The 19,994-nt window shown below is 39.7% G+C and overlaps 1 protein-coding gene across 10 annotated transcripts in view; it reads right to left on the reverse strand.

Moving 5' to 3' along the window:
- ppfibp2b (PPFIA binding protein 2b) overlaps positions 1-19,994 on the reverse strand; it is an 86,878-nt gene that overhangs the window by 66,279 nt on the left and 605 nt on the right. The window contains exon 2 of one of the 10 annotated variants that reach the window (XM_044194861.1): positions 1,184-1,242. The exons of the other annotated variants lie outside the window; for them this stretch is intronic. The gene's annotated coding sequence lies outside the window, so the exon portion shown is untranslated. The remainder of the gene's footprint in view (positions 1-1,183; positions 1,243-19,994) is intronic. 10 annotated transcript variants of the gene reach the window in all.

Here is a 19,994-nt window from a genome sequence, read left to right on the forward strand (position 1 = left end):
ATAATCATGTCATTGTTTTCATTATATGCAGATAGGTATTTATCAAGAATCCCTGTTAAACTGAATGGCAGGATCGTCTCCTGAGGTTAAATCACATTGTCTGTGTTCCTTGATTTGTCATTCATGGCTTGGTGGATGTAGAAACAGACCCACCTTTTCCCAGGAAGAGAGATACACTCCAGTAAAACTAGTCTGTCAAACATGACAATATGTAACCTGTTTCTTACAGCTACACCCGCCTCAGTGTTAACAGCTCTCTCTCTCTCCTGAGTCAAAAGGGAAGCTGGCACGCTGTTAACACAACAGACAGATTTGGAAGAGAGTGAAAAAAATGTGATCAGGTAGCTGATAGGATGTATCAAATTCTGTAATGTTTCCAGCTGGAAACTTTGGATAGTGACAAGAATTGTTTGGATTATTGTTTTTAGCAGACAGCACATTTCTCAAAAGTACTGGCATGCAACTACAAATTTGTCACTCAGCTTAGCACTCAACACTGAAGAATGTCTTTTACACAATGCTGCAGGGTGAGAAAGTTAAATGGCCCAAGAGCTCCAATGGCATGAATTAAAAAATGTGTTAGCCTCAATCTGAAACCAACAGGATTTGTTACTCAAACCTTTACAACCTGTCACCCAAGCAAGCAGGTCAACCATGTTTCCATGTTGACAGAGCAGTTTACTGACAATAATGCATGATGGGTCAGCACCTTTCTGCAGGTGCCCCACCCCCACCCCCCACACACACCCTAACAAACACCTACTGCCCCATGCCCCCTGCTGTGAGAGGGATAAACTAAAGATCCTCAAATCCAGCACCCTGCAGTCCAAGCACATTTGGTTTCAGATATCAACACTATGGCTTTGGCTGGTGAGAAACAGCAGGTTTCAGAACAATATCTCAGACAGAAAAAATAAACACAGATAATGCTTAAACTTTCAGACACCAAAACACAATATAGCTTCCAATGCTGGACTTAAACTCAGTTGTTAGAATGGTTCACTCAGCCAGACAATGTCTCAACACACAGTACACTTTTCCAGCCCTATTATCCACGAACGTGCCACGTGAAATCAAAGATCTGCTAGGTGCCTGTATGTAAATGATCGTATCAAGAGATCTTTTCCATGTACCACACCTGTATGTGAGAACAGAAAACAAAGCAGTGTGTCTGCTGATTTACCTCAACCTCACTCCTCCTATCACCTCCAAACTCAGTCCAACTCAACCACACAGAGATCCCTGAGAGAGAGAGAGAGAGAGAGAGAGAGAGAGAGAGAGAGAGAGAGAGGGAGGGAGGAAAGAAGGGGATGAGTGGAGAGGGAAGAGTGATTAGGCAGAGAATGTGTTTATGTGCTCACCCACCCACAGCTGACGGAAAACACCCATCCAGAAGCTATGGCTATGTTACTGTCCGTTAGCCAAGTGGCTGTGCTGCTATCAGCTTCATGACCATCACAAAGGCCTCAGTACATTACTGCTCTACGCTGCTCCTGCTGCTCTGCACACCGACAATCAGGTGTAACAGGTGTAACTAACTAACCCATTAAGTGTGAGTCAGTAAGGCAGACAGCACAATATCAGAACCATGCAATCGGCTCACCCATTATTAATTAATTACATTGTCATGACTACAAGGTATGGCTGTCTCTCTGACACAGGAACAATGTCATTTTGGCTATTTATGTCATGCACTAAACATAATTTAAATGGCTTTTAGGAATACTGTTCAAAGTTTAAAGTTAAGGCGAAAGAGACCTGCTGTAAACACAGCATTGACATATTATCACCTTATAAAGTTGTTATAGCTAATAGAAACCTATTTGCTATTTACACATGACTGATGTTTCCTCTCCTTTTAGCTCTAGTTTTGTGTCCACAAACTCCTGAGAAAAATATCTGCAGCTAAATGCTCCACTTTATTCACCAGCTAATAGCTAACTTCTGTCTGTCTGCTGTGTAGTGCTGGGCAGGTAGCATACAGTGGGTTTATCAGTGTCTTTTTTTAAAACAGCTGCCTGCTGCATCTGGAAACAAGGCTGAGAGCGCTGAGACTGCAACAAACAGTGAATGTGCGGGCCCTGAAGCCAAAACAATGCCCTGAAAGATGTTAAAAGGCTCAATAGAGCAGACGGGAACTGCAAAAATGGGTGATAATTCTTTGTAGGTTTCATCACTATAAGCAACCACTTTCACATTACACGTAGTCATTTGATCCATTGTAAATATAAAATACTGATTAATGCAGCTTTAAATTTCAGATGTGGCCTTGATATTATTCATTAAAAGGCTGAGACCAAGTTAGGTTTGCACAAAGTTCTAAGGTACCAGTTCCTTTGCAACAGCTTATCATCGATGTGACACAGCTAAAATACTTCAGTAATTTAGTTTCACTGACAGACAGAGCTAAGTAAGAAACCAACCCACATATAATTAAGTATCAGAGTGACAGAACTGCTGTGTTAGCAGATGAGGTGGCATGAAAATTGAGAATTTAACTGTTGCCCACATGATAGTGATTCTGCTTACAGCTTTATATAGTAGGTACAGCGAAGCACTAAGACTACCACAGTTTATGCTTTGATTTTCACTAAGGTCAACTATGTTGCACAAGTACACACTCGTAGTAAAGTGCTTTGGACAAAATATTGAATTATGAACATTTATAATAATATTGTCACACCTTTCCTCACTGCCGCGGAAGCTTTAAATTGTACCTCAGCTTCCACTGGCATGACTACATACTGCAGTATCTGCTTTGTGGAGACAATAAGAAGCATCACTTTTTTATTTAGTAAGATTATTTCTCTATAAGTGGGCTACTCTCTCCTCAGGCTCACTCTCAGCCCCACACAGAGACACAGAAGAGAGAGAAAAGCTATAAAAAAATCATCTCAGAGCTAAATCTGTGGGCTTGAACGGTGGTTAGATTATCTTTTCTAGTGTACGTATGACTGTGGGTAGTGTGTGATCTGTGAACCGTGGCTGATGCATGGCTGCTGGGGGAGCAGGAATATATAGTTTCATGTGACTCCCAGCGCTGCACTCATCTGTACTGTTCTGTGTTGAACTGCTCTGCTCTTTATTGTCCTATTTAGTCCTGCTAAAGTGCATCTGATACAACTCTGTTCTGCTTTGTTCGGTTCTCTCAAGGAAATATGGCTCTGTTTTCTGCTCTCTCTATATATTATCTGATTCTTTTCTCCTTGACTGTGCTCTGTGTTATACTCTGGTCAGTCCAGTTGACTTCTGCTCTCATTTCTGCTGTAATCTATTTTGCCCTCAGAGTGAGGGTAATGAACCATAACACAAAACAACACATGACTTCCAGTCAATGATCATCATGAGGGTAACAAACAGCAATGTGAACATTACTTCAAATCTTTTTCCTTTAAAAGACCCTACACTTGTCATCAGCTTGATGTTATTTACTCTAATGTGTACAATAACTTTAAGTCATAAAGAGTATGTCAGATGGGAAGAAATAAAGGGTTGGGTAAACTGAGGTAAGGTGGGTGTACCCTCGAACACATTAACACACAACAGCTGTGCACTGAGCACACAGTGAGTTGGTCTTTCCAGGTCTGAACTAGTGTGCCGCTGACAAGAGTCACATGAAGGGTAGATAAACAACAAACAAGTCAACAAGAGTAACCATATCACATCATAACATGGTCCTCTACTCTTTCCCGTGTGCTTTCAAACTATTATAATGCTCTGACCTTCAAACAGATACATTGCAGCAAAGAACCACTTTTTGATATGATTTTGTCCCAGGCAGAGCGGGAAGAGTTTTGTTGTTGTTGTTTTAGTCCTGCAAACAGGAAGTGTCAATGCGGTGCGTGAGGAGATAATAATGGTGTGTGTGAAACCTTCACTGTAACCTATAATGAGTCCTTGGGATTTCATTTCTCATTTAAAGGTAACTAGTTTTAGTCATTTTACATGGTTATTAATTACAGTGAAGGAATTACAGACTTATGAAACAAATTACTACCTTGAATAAACACACAAGTTGACTGCGCACCTTTAAACCTGTAGCAGCAGCCTCAAGGAGAGTTTGTTACAGTATACACACAGACACACCTGGCAGATATCCAGTACTACCACATTCTTGTAATGTCAGTTGCGGAACAGCTAATTAAGAATTATCAGTGTAACAACTTGCCCAAGGATACCAACAGCTCAGATTAATAGATTGAACCTGTAAAAGAAGGATTTGTGTATATTTATATATACTGACTGTATAATTGACAAAAGCCACTGTAATGAATGACTTCCAAGTAAACCTATTAGTATGTCAAATGGCATTTAACTCACTTAGGGGGGCAACTTTGGTCTGGGATGTAATGATTATAAACTTTAAAATATTAACACCTGATGCAACTAAATGTACTGTAAGAAAGAAACAGATAAAGAAGCACAGTCAAAGTGGAGAAGTGATAACTAACTATACAGAGACAGTGGTAAAGAGATTTCACCAAAGGCAGAGCTCCTCCAACAAAGGCAAACAGCAGAGCTGATATGAGCTGACACTGAGAGGATTGATGTACGACACTAAGCCTCTGGACTATTATCATACGCATAACTTATTACTTATCATCAAGCTGAGTTACTGTACTCAGAAAAGGATGGAGACACACAGACACACACAACTGGGCTGTATGTCAGTGAAACATACTCATTTCCACATTCAGCCCACCATTCATTCAGTCAGTGGGGAAGCTCCAGAGAATCTCTTTTAAAGATAAGGTTGTGACAGCTAATTTAGTACAGATTGCAGTTTTTGTTCTATAAACATTTCTCAGAGGCAGAGCTGCTCTGAAGGCAAAAATAAAACAATAAATCAATGACAACAATACGGGATTAACTACTTATTAGTGATTTGGAATTTTTTTTGTTGAAGGCCAATTGAAACTCACCACATTGAAAACATACTACAATTGGCAAACTCTACGTTTTTCATGCATTTGTGACAAAGGCAATAATAATTTCAGTGGTGGGCTAACTAACCAGCGTGGCTTAGCTAGTCCCAACTTGAAAAGTAAGATAGGCTAACTTTGCATGGGAACGTTGAATTTTTTCAATAGTAGCAACAAAGTTTTCACTAGGTTTCAGTCTGTAGTTGCTTATAAAAAAAAATAGGTTTAACTCGAACAAAGCAGTGTTTCATGTGTTCCAAACAGAGGGACAAAATCAACACGTGACAACGCATGTTGTATGTGTGACTTTGCCCAATCACAGGTAAATGACTGAAAATGACAATTTGCATAAAATGTAAAATTTATTATCAAACCACAAGATACTTCACAGTATAAATAAGACAATACAGTGAAACTCATTCAGGAAGTTAAATGCAGGAAGAAACAGTGACATACTGATTACATGATGCAGTATGAACATGAAATGACAGACAGCTGATTTCCATTTGAAGCCTCTCTTCCACATTTTCAAAGGGTGAGCTGACTTTGTAAATATTACTCTATTAATGTGAATTTAGACAGAAAACAGCCTTGTGTTGCAATGCAATGCAAAATGCAAGGCTTGGTGGGGGTGTGTTGTTTCAGGTAGTGGTGAGTCGATGAAATATGATCCAGGAAGTCCAGTTGGAGTAATAGACCCATGAGTTTGAAGCTTATGGGACGGCAAAACACTGCACAGCGGTTTATAATATTACTAGAAAGGATTTTACTACTCTGGAAAATGATCACACGATCATTTCACCTTACATCGCGACGATCACAAAGTAAAGAGTACAAATACAGTGGGACACGTTCAACTTTTTTGTCAGACAACCCTCAGTTTTTTTGCCAGAGCCCTCTGTGTTGGCACCCCAGTGACCGCATCACTGGACTAGTCTCATTCAAATGACTGAGGGGCTGTGTTTTTTCATGCAGAGCTAATGTCGGTCCGAACGCGGCCTTACTGTATTGAAATTATTGTCTTTTTTACTATTTTGATTATTACGGAAAATTATCCCAAAAATAATCTGTATCAACATGACTGCTGCAACTAACAGGTTTTTTCATAATCAAATGATCTGACAATTATTTTTTGGATAATTCCACTACTCGTTTAGTCTATAAAATATCAGAAAACAGTGAAAAATGTCCATCACAGGTTCCCAGAGCCCAAGGTGACCGCTTCAAATTGCTTGCTTTGTCTGACCAACAGTCCTAAACCCAAATATATTCAATTTACAATGATATAAAACAGAAAAGAAGCAAATCATCACATTTTAGAAGATAGAGCCAGAGAATGTTTGACCTTTTTGTTTGATAAATGACTTGAGCGATTAATCCATTATTAAAATTGTTGCCCATTGATTTTTCCGGTCATGTGAAAAAGTAAAATATTCTGAAGGATTTTCAGCAGAAACTCTTCTCCCCTTTATTATTTGATACAAAACATTATTCTCAACAGACGCCACTGGCTTAACTACTCAATTTTTTGTCCGTGTTTTCATTGTTAAGAATGTGGCACATTTTATACATGAAATCCTGTTTGTTTAAAATGTAGAGAGCTGTAAATGCACTGTTCTACTAATGCTAAATACTATACCTTCCCCGAAGGTCCATGGAAATATATTTGTGAGCTTGATTGTCTTATTCTGACCCTTTTCTTTTAATGATGTCTGAGAAACTGTAGATGCTGTCAATTGAACTCAGTCAACTAATTCACTTTGATACTACTTACGAAGACATATGACACAGTATGAAATTGCATGTTGAAGATTTGTTTTTAATTCTTGCAAATATAAAACGTGGGTTCACCCATCACTGCATTCCTGATTATAACACAAAGGGAAATTTTAGGGAAGTGAGGCAGTGACCCGGGAACAGTTGAGATCTATGAGAAGAAAATGTTCCATCTGCAGTTTGTTTTCTAACTTGCCTGACAGGAACAGAGGGTTGGGAACATTATTCCAGCGTGTTCACATATATACAGAATCTGGCCAAGACATTTGGATGTGCATACATTACATATGCAAATGATGAAACCTCCTCAAAAAAGTTACGTAAGAGTATCACGCTGAAGCAAAATATGACCTTCAATGACCACAACTAGCCTTTAACTCACTGATAAAAGCTCATGACACAAACATTTCTTCAGAATTAATCAATAACACACAAGCAGAGAGTCAGGAGTTCCAACGTGTTAAATATTAAGTGAACCTACTTGTCAAACATCTACAGAAAGCTGTCATTGTTTTGCAAAGTGGGAAACCTCGACATTTGAAATTCCAGCATCACCAAAAGCTTCACAAGGGTCAATTATTGGGACCGACCTGTGAGAACAAGAAATGCCAGAATGCATGTGAACCTGTGCGGTTGAGAAGAAGGGTTAAACATTAATACAGAGAAACACATAAGAGAGGAAGGGACACACGCATACACACACAGAGAGGGGCGTGTGTGTGTGTGTGAGTTTACCGTTCCTCCTCATTTGGCTTAGCCTGTTTGGATTAGTGTCACCAGCTAGAGGCCAGACCTAAGCCCCCCAGGCCCTCCTGTCACACAGGGTAAATACAACTCTGTCTGTGTGTGTGTGTGTGTGTGTGTGTGCATGAGAGTGGAGCCAAGCCAACAAGAAACACCAGATTCTTCACCAATTAACATCAATGCGACGGGACCAGTGACATTTAAGATGAGGATGCTCCTTGTTCTGTCCTTTAGTTCAGCCTGAAAGTCTCTCTCTCTCTCTCTCTCTCTCTCTCTCTCTCTCTCTCTCTCTCTCTCTCGCTTTCTCTCTCTCTCGGCCATCTTGGTAGTCAAGCAACTGGTGTTAGTGTTAACAATAACATTAGACATTAACATATTGGTTTACTAATATAGACAAATCCGCCAGCTCATATATGTGTTGCACTCTCAAGTGTCACTGCCATTACAGCAGTGGCACAGTCAAACTGAACACATTTAAACTGACAAAAAAAAAATCAGGGATGTTTAGGTTGTTCACAGTCACTTGCTGTAGTAAGATATGCGGGATGGCGGCCGCTTGGTCCCTGTTCGGTCTTTATAATCCAAGGTTTTTAATCCTCACGATGTGATGAAACCCAGCCATGGTTGATTTTTACACAAACATCTCCAGAACTATACTTAGCGCTTCCAGTTCACCACACTAGTTTGCTAACAAATGATCGTTAGTTAGGTCTCAAACATGGCAGTGTGTGTCTGTGTGTGTGTGTGGGTGTGTGTGATGACCAGAGCAAAATGACTTTGACAAGAGAGGTTGAAAAGCTTTGTCACAGACATTCACACACAGATGCAGAGTACTGTGCAGCAGCAGCAACGAGCGCGAGTTTGTCAGGTAGAACACAAGCCACACAAGTTTCTCAAGTTCTCTGGTTTTCAAGTTTTGTCCTGTTCCTCTTCCTTATGACAGTTTAAACCATTTGCTTGGCAACCCCAGTGTCAGCAACACCGAATATCTGTAACCTGACACCTGCAGATAAATGCACAGATGCATGATTATGTTCAACAACATGGCAGATGTGTGACGCTTCACATAAAACTGAAAAGTTAGAATGTTATTTATGTGACAATTACATTTCATTCTCAAGGTTTGAATGCATTTTGACTAATGGGGGACAACATCCCAAATAGTACAGTAGGGTCTCTGTTGCAGCCACATTTTTTTGATACACAATGAAGACGTGTGCATTTTTTAGGTAGAGTTACTGAAAAGCACACAGAGGCATATTTACAGTTTTCAAGATTTTGGTTTTACTTTAAAAGCGTCATGAGGAGCAGGTAAAGGTGTTAGGAAAAAACCTATGCCAGCTGTAGCTCAGTTGCATCAATTATGGCCCAGTCACAGCAAAAAGTGATTCAGCGAAGTTCATATAAGTTCATGATAAAATGCAAAATATGTGGTTCTTGAAGATTGGTGATTTAGGGACTACTCTCAGGGGACTCGCGAACTACTGCAGCTGGTGAGCTAACCGCTAAAACACTAGCCAGCCAGGAACATGCTAGCGCTACACAGTCACAATAGTTCTCAAAGTGAGCTAGCTAACTGTCAGGTAGCAACAGAACAATAAGATATTTCAGTTTTTTCAAGAGATGTATTCTCACTTGTCTACAAGCCATGCATGTGTTGTGGAGCAGTGTATATTCTGACAGAGGAGGTTCAATTAAAGTGGATGGTGCAACACAGCTAATAAGCTACAATGGCTTTCTCTGTTTTGGACTTTCTGTTTGTTTTGTTTTTGTACCCTCAAAAGTCAACATTGTCAGCATGGTTTGCTATTGGTCAACGGCGCAAATGTGCGTGCCAAAGTTAATACGCCACAACTTTTCACTGTTGTAAATGCTGGTGTGACAGGGCCGTTAGACTGATGATGTCAAAGGCCTGAACTGTTTGTCAAATAGAACATCATTACATATCCACACCAATGCTCTCAACCTCATGTCAACAACTTCAGTTCCTTGGAAGCTTTTAAACCACTAACACACCAGACTGTTTGTTCCTGCTCATGGCAAATGCTACAAGTAGAATGACCCAGTATTTACTTATTTCAGTGTTTCTAGGTGTCAAGTTTAGTCATTTTCAGAGTTGGTGTTCAGTATCAGTTAGATGTTTGAATTTGTTACATTCACATGTTTACATGTTAAATGTTCACACACAGCATTGTTAAATTTCAAAATTTAGTCTGGTGCAGCTCCAGTGAAAAGTCACTAGTCCCATCTAAGTATTTTCTTTTATGAGACTGTCGAAAAGCTGACCATACAGTAGAGAAAACTCTGAAACTCTTAAAGCGGCCATATTCTGCTTTTTGGACGACACCATTTCTGTGCACTTCTCATTTCTGGCATTAATCTAAATGCAATAAAAACAGGGATTTTGAGTGTTACAAACACTATATATTTCTTTTGTTCTATTCCAGAAAGGGCCTCCAAAACACACTGACGGACCACATAAACAATACAAGCAGCAATAAAACCAAGCAGAAATAAAACAAATCACATAAATATATAAGACTTTTTAGAGAGGAGATGGCGCAGAGGTCTTGCCCCACTGACTTTTCATCTCATCTTTCCCTCAGTCTCAATATAAAACACCAAGAGGATACGCCCTAATTTTTAAGTTATCAAAGGCAAACTATTTTTTCATTCCTCTTCTCAAGACCTTTATTTTTCACAGTGGTGTTCAAGTTTTTTTTTGTTTTTACAACTCCAGGACAGTAGTCACGGGGGGGGTGCCTGGTTGCATAAATTCCTTGCCTGAAGAAAAAAACCTTACTAACTTTATTAGCCTCATAACAAAACATCTCTACAAAAAAATCTCTCGTGTGTGACCTATTTCTTTCTTTCTCCTTTCCAACTGTTGGCCCAGAAAAAAAGGAAAAAAGAAACTATGGATTCATTTTGAGCAACATGTGGAATAGGCAGTACAGCTGTGTGTGTTTCATCTTTCCAAAGCAAATGCAGATTTTATTTTGCAGTTCTTTTTGAAGCCCTGAAATGGCCTGGGGCGTAGAAACCAGCAGAGAGCTCAAAGACCAGTATCAGCAAGCCATTGCTGTAAAAACAACATGTCAACACCACTTAATACATACACATTAAAGACAGTCACAACCTCACGTGACGGCTGGGACTAGCCAATCAGCACTTAGCTGGGAACGGAAAAAGCCAATGGGACAGTTAGATAGTGGGCTCATTCTGCCATGTGTTGAAGCTGATGAGATGACACAGCAAAGCATCATGGGAGGAACAGGCACAAAAGCTATCGAGGCAGTTCAGAGGTGTTTAAATTCTTAAATTGATCCTGCTTCTTAATTATATGGAAGGGTGGGTCAGGCTTTTAACCTGCATGTCATCTGTCCACTGGCATTTTAAGGGGTAGTCCAGCAATGGATTATTGCACTCAAAAAGGTCGAAAATCAAAGCAGCAGCGGCCAAGAAATCCAGACTTTTTTGTCCCTAGCATTGGTAAAAAAACATAGATTGTACACATTTCCCATAACGAAACTAACAGCATCATTTCGTTTGTGCCTCCCTGACTGGTAAATGCCCATATCTTTCCAACTCCACACCCCCAGTTTTTAACTGTGGCATCATCTGGATTATTTTCTTAATTATTATTTTTTACTTGACAAAGCTCCTCCAGAGCCACAGAAGACATTATACTAAAGTCTTCACATGGTTAAGAGCGTAAATAGACATCTAAAATTTTACAGTCAGTTTGAAATTAGACTACACTGAATAAAATAAAATTTTAGTCCGCATTGGCACGTTTTGCGGACCATAACATTATCTTAAAAACAGGATTGGAGAAAGGAGTCAATAAGTTAACACTATTACATTTTAATCAGCGTAGTCCACTCATTCATCAGACTTGAATTTCTTTAATAGAAGATAAAGTGCTGTAATCCTACTGTATGTTAAATTCAATTTTTAAATATGAAGTGAAGATGAAAATATGGGGGTGCACGGTGGCAGAGCGGCTACAGCTCCTGCCTCCCAATAAGGAGATCGTGGGTTCGTGGGTTCGATTCCCGGACCGGACCAACATCACACAATCTCTCTGGGTGGAGTCTGCATGTCCTCCCCGTGTTACCGTGGGTTCTCTCCGGGTTCTCCGGCTTCCTCCCACCGTCCAAAGACATGCATGTGTAGGTTAATTGATAACTCTAAATTGCCCGTATTGAATGAATGTGTGAGTGAATGGTTGTCTGTCCTTGTCTGTGTCTGTGTTCGCCCTGCGACGAGTTGGCCACTGTCCAGGGTGTGCCCTGCCTAAGGCCCGAAGTCACTGGGATAGTCTCCAGTCACCCGCGACCCCCTAACGGGGACCAAGCGGTAGAAAATGGATGGATGGATGGATGGATGAAAATATGGATCTAACAGATAAGACATAGTTGACTTATGGACATGATTGTAAAGTCATATTCTGACCCAGTAATAATGATTTTGGTGATTTGCAGTTGAAAAGGTGTCTAAGTTCAAAGTGCAAACTGACATTTTTAGACCTATTTTACATTTAAAAATCTTGCTCGACAGCATTTAATGACCAGGCTATATTGCAACATCACTGAAATGCTGTCTAAACACATTAAGACTACATGCAGTATATATTCTATATTATAAAACTCACCTTTAAACTACATTTAGACCAGTTTTAGAATCTTAAAGTCGTTTCAGCTGCACCACAATCATTGGTCATTCCTGAAATGGAATTGGTGTTTCCTGAAAATGTCGTAGTGTTTTGTGAAATGTCGTTGTGTTTTGTGAAATGGTGTGTTTTCTGAAATGTCGTTGTGTTTTCTGAAATGGTGTGTTTTCTGAAATGTCGTTGTGTTTTCTGAAATAGTGTGTTTTCTGAAACTTGAACAAATAGCATTACAGCTACTGTGTGTGTATGAGAGAGAGAGAGAATATCAGTATTTTCCTTAAGAGTTTAAATATTTACCTTATGAAATAAAATAGCCTATTGCTTGAATATTGTAGATCTTATTTTATTATTTTATTACATGCAGTTACACACTGCCGGTGTTCATTTATGCTGCCTTGTCAAAAAATGCTACTTTATGTGTTTCCATTTCCAGTTGTGTATATCCCATAAAGGTATAACCCTCACAGCATTATGACGTCTTTATGTTTTTTGATTACAAACAGGACTAAGTGTACTGTAAAAATATGGGGAGCATGTTGAAATACTATATTATACTATATCTCTATTTAAGATGTCTGGGATATTGTGGGTCATGCGCAGAACCGCTAAGCAGCACATCTAGATATAGCACATATCAACAGAATACCGGTTAAGAAAGTGTCTGGTAAAAACATTGAGTGGCTGGTAGATTTTGGAATCCACCAGCCACAGTGGCAGGTGGACAAAAAAGTTCATTTCCATTACTCGCTGAGAGGTACTCGTCATGACAAGTAAACTGACATTTATGTGTAAAATTGGTGGAATGCTACTTTAAGCCAAAACCCAGCCAGCTATATGTCAGTACAGTTATTTCTGAATAAAGCTCACCTTTGTCATCATCAGGCCAATCTCCCCAAAACCTGTTAAATTCCCTTTTCCCCATTTTAGATAAAAGTGCAATATACAGAGCTATATGTCTTGGGAAGGTGATCATCTTAAGAAATCAGACCATGACCTGCATGCAAAAGTAACAATAATGGTAAATGCCAGTGCCACCTCTTGCTGGAGTGCCAGTGGAGTAAACCAACTGAGACCATGAACTGTTTGTGCTCTGCCAGCTGATTCAGATGGAGCTCAAAGAGTTTGGTCACCAGCCTTTTGAGTGCAGTCCACTGGCATCCTCATTAGCCTCCATCCAAATTCTGTCTAAAAAGAACGATTTTCCACCTACTGAAAAAATGCTAAACACAAGCTTGCCCGGTGGTAAAAACTTCTATCTCCACAATGACAGCCAAGCATGTAGAGCAGAACAAAACAGCGAAGTGCTACATCTCAGAGGCCGGCACCTTGGCTACAGGAGACTAGAGTTACACAGAGTCAGAGTCACGACCTGCTAACAAGCTCTCTAGACAAGAACAGAGACAGATCACATTACTGGATAATGTTACAGTCACATAAGCATAGGCTGTATGTGTGTGTTTGTCTTTTAAAGGGTCTCAGGTAAATGCCATCAAGAAGCAGGTGCACAGACAGTCACACACACACACTCTAACACACACACACACAAACGCACTTAATTTCAGCTAAACTGATCCAAATCTCAAACTTTAAAAAAAGAACTGTATGCAACATTCACTGCCACTAAATGTCACACTAGAGCACCAGCATCTCAGACCAAAAAAATTGAGACAATGGAGTCTGGTGGGCGCTACAGCGACCAGACTCCATTGAGAAAACCAGTAATTTTACATCGCAGATCATCGTTAAACACACTTCATTCAAACTAGGCAGAAACAAAATAAAACTCACCAAAACCGTCTTTGTTATTCTTTCCACTGTTCCAACAATCACCAACTCTGGTTTTGTCAAAATAAAGCTTTAATTCACCGAAGTATTCTGGCTCTACTCCTCAGCCGGCAGCCACGAAATGGGCTGCAATGGCTGCTGGGGACAAATGCGCCAGTCAAGTATGTCCACTAAAAGTGCTTGTTTTTGCCACTGACTGTTCAGATTGTTATTCTAAGTGTCTGACAACGTTATGAGAAGGATCCCTATAGAGCTAGACCTTTTTGTTAAACAGTAAGATCCTTCTTGTTGCCATTATATCGCGCTTGCTAGCCACCAGACTCCATTGAAAAAAACTATAATTTTACCTTGCAGCTCATCGTTAAACACACTTCATTCAAACTTGACAGAAACAAAATAAAACTCACCAAAATTGTCTTTGTTAGTTTTTCCACTGTTCCAACAATCACCAACTCTGGTTTGGTCGAAATAAATCCTTAGTTCACCGCGTTTGGTGAGAAAAGAAGCAGCCGTTATATCGCTCTCCTCACAGACGAACAGTTTCACACGAGGGAGTCACATGCACTAACATGCACGCGCGGCCGGACCGGCTGTATAACACAGAGAGACTCAGATAACAACACAGGCAGAGGGAGTGTGACGTCATCCTCTGCTCAGGACACCATACATAGCAAATAGTTGTTTGCTGCTATATTAATATTCAGAATCTCATATACAGAACCTTTAAAGAAAATAATGTTGTCCTGCTGCTCCACAGGATACAGACAGAACAATCCATATCAGGGCTAAAAAAGAAGCTACTACTCCATCTGTTTTGGGAGGACTAATACTCAAACAAATTAAAGTTCCATTTCCATTTTGATTTGAAGGAGGAGAATGTAAATTAGTGTCTCCTCATATCCACAGGCTTTCAGTTAAGGCAGCCAGTGACTGGGACAAATATTAAAAGCTTTGATACCATTTACATCTCATTCTTACCTCCTAATTCACACACTTATGTCCCCTGAAAATGGCAATCTTCTTGCTTGAAATTGAAACATTTCATTTCAAAATGAGATTAGCTCCTTTAATAAAATTATTGGTAATATCCTCATTTAGACTTCCTGAATTTCTGTTCTCTCTATATATATGCATGTGTGTGTGTGTGTGTGTGTGTGTGTGCATAGCTACGTGCTGCTGAATTCTCCAAACTATCCTTCCTGCTTCAGTAAAATAAAGATGTAAAACTTTCAATAAAGGTATCTATAAATTCCTAGAATAAAACCCTAGGCTATCCTACACTGAAACCCAAACAGAGAGCAGTCAGTGCAGTATATGTATCGAAGATTCTTGCAACAGAGGGTAGAGATAAGACAAATAATACACTGAAATCAAATCCAGATCAAATATTGACATCAGCCAAGTTAAACTTCGCACAGGCCTGAGAAGACATTTAATCAGCCAAAATAAGTGAAAACACCTGTCTGACCTACACACTGACATCCTAAAGATAGTCAGTTTACAATCACGTGTGACAGAGAAAAGCAGCAAATCCTCACAATTTAGAAGCTGGAACTAGAAAATGTTTGCCATTTTTGCTTAAAAAATTACTTTAACAATAAACCAAATCAAAATTCAAATGATTTTTTCACTCCAGCAGAATGATGGCAGGTTCTTCCAGACTTTCTACCACTTTGGCACTGCACATCATTGTGTGAAGGTACTGTAGGTCTGGCAGTGTGAGACTATGTGTCAACAAGTGTTGAATATTGTGCAATATTCAAATATAAAAATATCCATGTAGTTGCAAGCTGCAGTAGCTTAAAGTCTGCATTAGAGCAACAATTACTATGTAGCTGTTACGTGACTTTGGCATAGACAGGTATTTAAGTTAAGCCACTAACATCTATTTAACTATCTATTAAATAAATGACCATTTCCAGTATGGTTTACTCGGGTCCAAAAAACACCACCTCAAGAGCACAAGAACTTTTTTTCTTTACAGCTTTTGGTCAGAATTTTGGTGTTCTCATTCAATATATCATAATTTTAATCCACCTGCTATTACAACTGTCCTCTGAACTCATTCCCATCACCTCTTCCCAACTCCAGTTGTCATCCAGCACTGACGGTTTCCAGCATTACGATCCCTCTTTTCTCAAACGGTCTACTACGGGCTACTCTCCGGCCCTCCCTCCCTCATCGCCCTAATTCTTTTTTTCCACCCACACCTCCTCTCTCCTCTGCTTGTCAGCTGCTCTGTTTGATATTGTTTCTGACAGGTCAAACAGAGATAGATGTGACTACAGCGATGCTCACATGCCCCACTTTTTTAGGGAAGGGTCATGTGTTGTGTGAGTGTATCCAAAGCAGAGAATACTGAAGAATTAACTTCTGATATTATTGTATATCATGGACAAACTTACCGTATACACTGTACCTTGAATACAGGTCCAAAATTATTGGTTATTGCCTGCTTCAATACATAAATATTGGTATTCCAGTACTGGTCCCAACCTTTAAAAGCCCATACTTCATTTTCCACTGATGCTGAAAAGTGGACATCATTTAACAACTGTGACATGTGTTAATGTATTGGCTCTGCTCCTAAAGTGCTACATCATTTAACAGTCTCACAATCACTGCCTGTTTCCCTCAGAGAGCAGAGTAAGAGCTGATGGAAACAAAATCAAATAACACAAGCTTTTATCCTCCACTCATCTGTTAACAATTTCCCTTCTTTCCCTTCTTTCCGTCTTTATTTGCCATTTTTGAACTTCCTGTCCTCACCCCTGCCAACCCTGTTTCTCTCGCACTGCCATCCATCCCTTTCAGCGTTACTGGTCTAAGATGGGTGTCACTTTTTTGTTTGTTTCAAAGGTTTTACAGTTGGGTCACAGATCAATCAATCAATGTTGGTGCCTTAATGGAGGTCCACTAGAGTCCATTCTGAAAAAGTTTATGAACTTATTTTTAGGAAAAGATATGCGTGGATAAATGGTGTGGCTGTAGGTCAGTTCAGTAATGTTGTACATAAAAGTAAAAATCAATACTGCAAATATAAGCAAATTGTGTATTGTCATACAACAACAGCTTTCTACATTTCCACCTGTCTTTCATCCATCCCTCTGTTCTTTGCCTTCATTCAACTTGCACTCCTCAAAGTGCAGAAAGTCGCACAGTTTAACTACACCAGCACAACCTTACTTCATGCTGCTGATGGTCTCTCTGAACAGGAGTAATACATGTGTTCACATTCAACACATTTTAGGCCTGATACTGGATTACTAGGCTTGAAACACACACTGCAAACACAGGAAGCATATGAAATAACAGAAATTTGAAACAGCATTAAAGTGACTGAAAAAAGGGACTGTAAATTACAAATGACAAACAAATCATATTGAGCAGTAAACAGATTTGAAAACATGTCAAACTTTTACAAGAATTCTTACGGTCAGTCCGTTTTGTAACTAACCAAGCTCCAAAATGGCCAAATGTTTGGTGTCTGAAATGCACTAATAAAACATATTTGACATGGCAAGGGACATTCATGGCAGCTCATGTCAAATTTAAATAAACTGCATCACTAAACAACAAGTAGTTGCAAGTCACAGTTCAATGACATGGATAAACACACACACTCACCACGCTAGGTGCAAAAACTACAAATCTATGCATCAAAAACTACCATATTATTACCATAATTGCATCATAATTGTGATCATGAGTTTCACAAAGCTGTTGTATATGTCCAAGCTGCCAGTTGATAACTGCTTATAGCCAAGCCCACATGATAAACATTCAAATTGACCGAGTGGAAGGTCTTTAGGTCTAATGTTTCTTACCAAGGGCATAATTTCCATTTAATTTAAATTTTTTTGTCCCCCTCACTATGAAGGTTTTAGTTTTATTTACTCACTAAAATCTCTCTACACAGGATCTGTCCAGAGGACAGAGGAGAGGAGTTGATAAAAACGCTGATATGTTCATCTAGGCTGCTTTCAAGTAACCAATTCCATAATAATATGTAATTTGCTAGATTGATATAAACATACAGTATAAATGCAGGAAACAGTATTCACATATTCAAAGTTTTTTAACCTATGACATCACGTGTCTAAACCGACGCCCTTGGGTCTTACAATAGACAATTTAAGGTTATTTCAAAGAACCATATGCACTCTATAGGATAACAAAACTGTTCCCTTATTGCAAAGACGATAATATCCCAGAGAACAAATTTAGGATTGGTTTTCTAAACACCAGAACAAAGTCAAACACCTTGCAGTGAGTCATCTCCAACCTTCATCATTCTACCTCCTTCCTTCAAAGAACAGGAGGCTTGTATCTTTTAAGGGAGCGTGCAAAAATCCATATACAAACAGCACAGGCTGCACAATAACCCCACTCAAAAAGGGATTAAATTTGTTGTGAAGTTCCATGGTGATACATTATATTTGCATATTTTTATACGTTATCAAGCATTTCCACCAACACAGTGCTTTCCTTTATCACATGTTGATCCTTTAACTCCTCCCTCAGCCACTTATGTTTTGGGATGCTGTAGTGTGGACTGTCAAATAAGCAAAGAAATGTCTGAAAAACTAAAATAAAACTAAACCTAATCCATTCCTTTACTTTCTCTCGATTCTTCTCTCTTTTCCAGAAATCTCTGACAGAAATATGAATACGGCCTGTGTAGCATCTATCCTCTGCTCTTCTCTACCACCTTTTCTCATTTCCTTTCCTCCCTTTTCCCCTCCCTTAACAGCAAACCAAAGATAATAAACTACAGTCATTTCATTTTTTCTGCTTTTTTCCCTTTTCTCTCTCTGCCACTATCTTTTCTTCCACTCCCTCAGCAAGCAGAGGATTATTCCTTGTAGATTAACAGCCTGACTTTGTCTTCCTGTTCTCGACCCTTTTCCTCCTTTTGCTCTTCCGCTCTCATCTCTCTCTCTTTCTATGTCTCTGCCTGCCCTCAGGGAAAAGTCGATTACCACCAATGAACTACAGTAGTGGTGTGATTAGCAGCCCTAGTTAATATCTTAACCTATATGGCTGCAGAGAAAACCACCGCTCTTGGTATTACACAAGCGGCTTTGATCACAGGGATGAGTGCCATCATCTGCTGATCCAGTGTGTGTGCACGATGCACGCATGCACATGTGCACAGACAGCTTTAAACCTACTCCAAAGTAGCCTAATAACACTGTCAAAACAAACTGTTTTATAACTGTTCACAATACATTTGTTACAAATGTAGGGCATTTATCTATGGCCACTTCACGTTAGCTCCTGTTTTTATTTCCTCTGTTGTTTGTAAGTGCTAATGCCACCCAAGTGCCAACCAAAGCAGCCTTAATCAATTCACTGTTGTCAGTGGCAATGATGCCTTTCAACTCTCTCCCTTTTAAATGAGATTTGCAATAGAAAAGAGGCACCGGCCTGCTGTATTCAGTGGCAGGAGGCTCCTTCAGCCCTCTCAAGTTGCCTGTCTGTGATGTCCGTGCATGTGCGTGTGTATGTACACTATTTCCAGTGTTAGATACAGCAGATGCTTCAGCAGAAGGGAGCCACACATCAGCCTTGATATTCCCTCCATTAGCATATCAGCATCCCCTCTTTTCCCCCCTCCCTCCCCCTCCATCCTCTCTCCCTCCCTCCCTGCTTTACTCTCGCTGTCAGAAATTGATGATCTGCAATTACACAGCATGTGTCAGTGCAACTAAACATCATTTAATAGCTCCCAGCTGACAGTGCATGACTGCGCAAGTGGAGAGGCACCAGTGTCACAATAAAAGTACCATGTTTTCTATCCTGGAGCATGTCGCTTGTACACATGCCAAATTAGCTGTCATGTGGAAAAAAGTCCAGCCTATAAAATAAAAGTGCATATTAAATATTCCACAGTATACCTATCCTACAGTTCATGACTGTCTCAGGAATGTTATATTGATAACATGAGCAATTTGAAATACTTATGGTAGGGTGACCATAGAGATGAATAAACTCACTATTGAGTACCACATCCCTGCAGCATTATCATAGGAATATTCCAGTATTAGCATTAGTATATTCTAGTTAATATAAGTACAGGGGATGAAAGG

This window comes from Siniperca chuatsi, linkage group LG4 (genome assembly GCF_020085105.1).
Source record: "Siniperca chuatsi isolate FFG_IHB_CAS linkage group LG4, ASM2008510v1, whole genome shotgun sequence".
Taxonomy (NCBI): Eukaryota; Metazoa; Chordata; class Actinopteri; order Centrarchiformes; family Sinipercidae; genus Siniperca; species Siniperca chuatsi.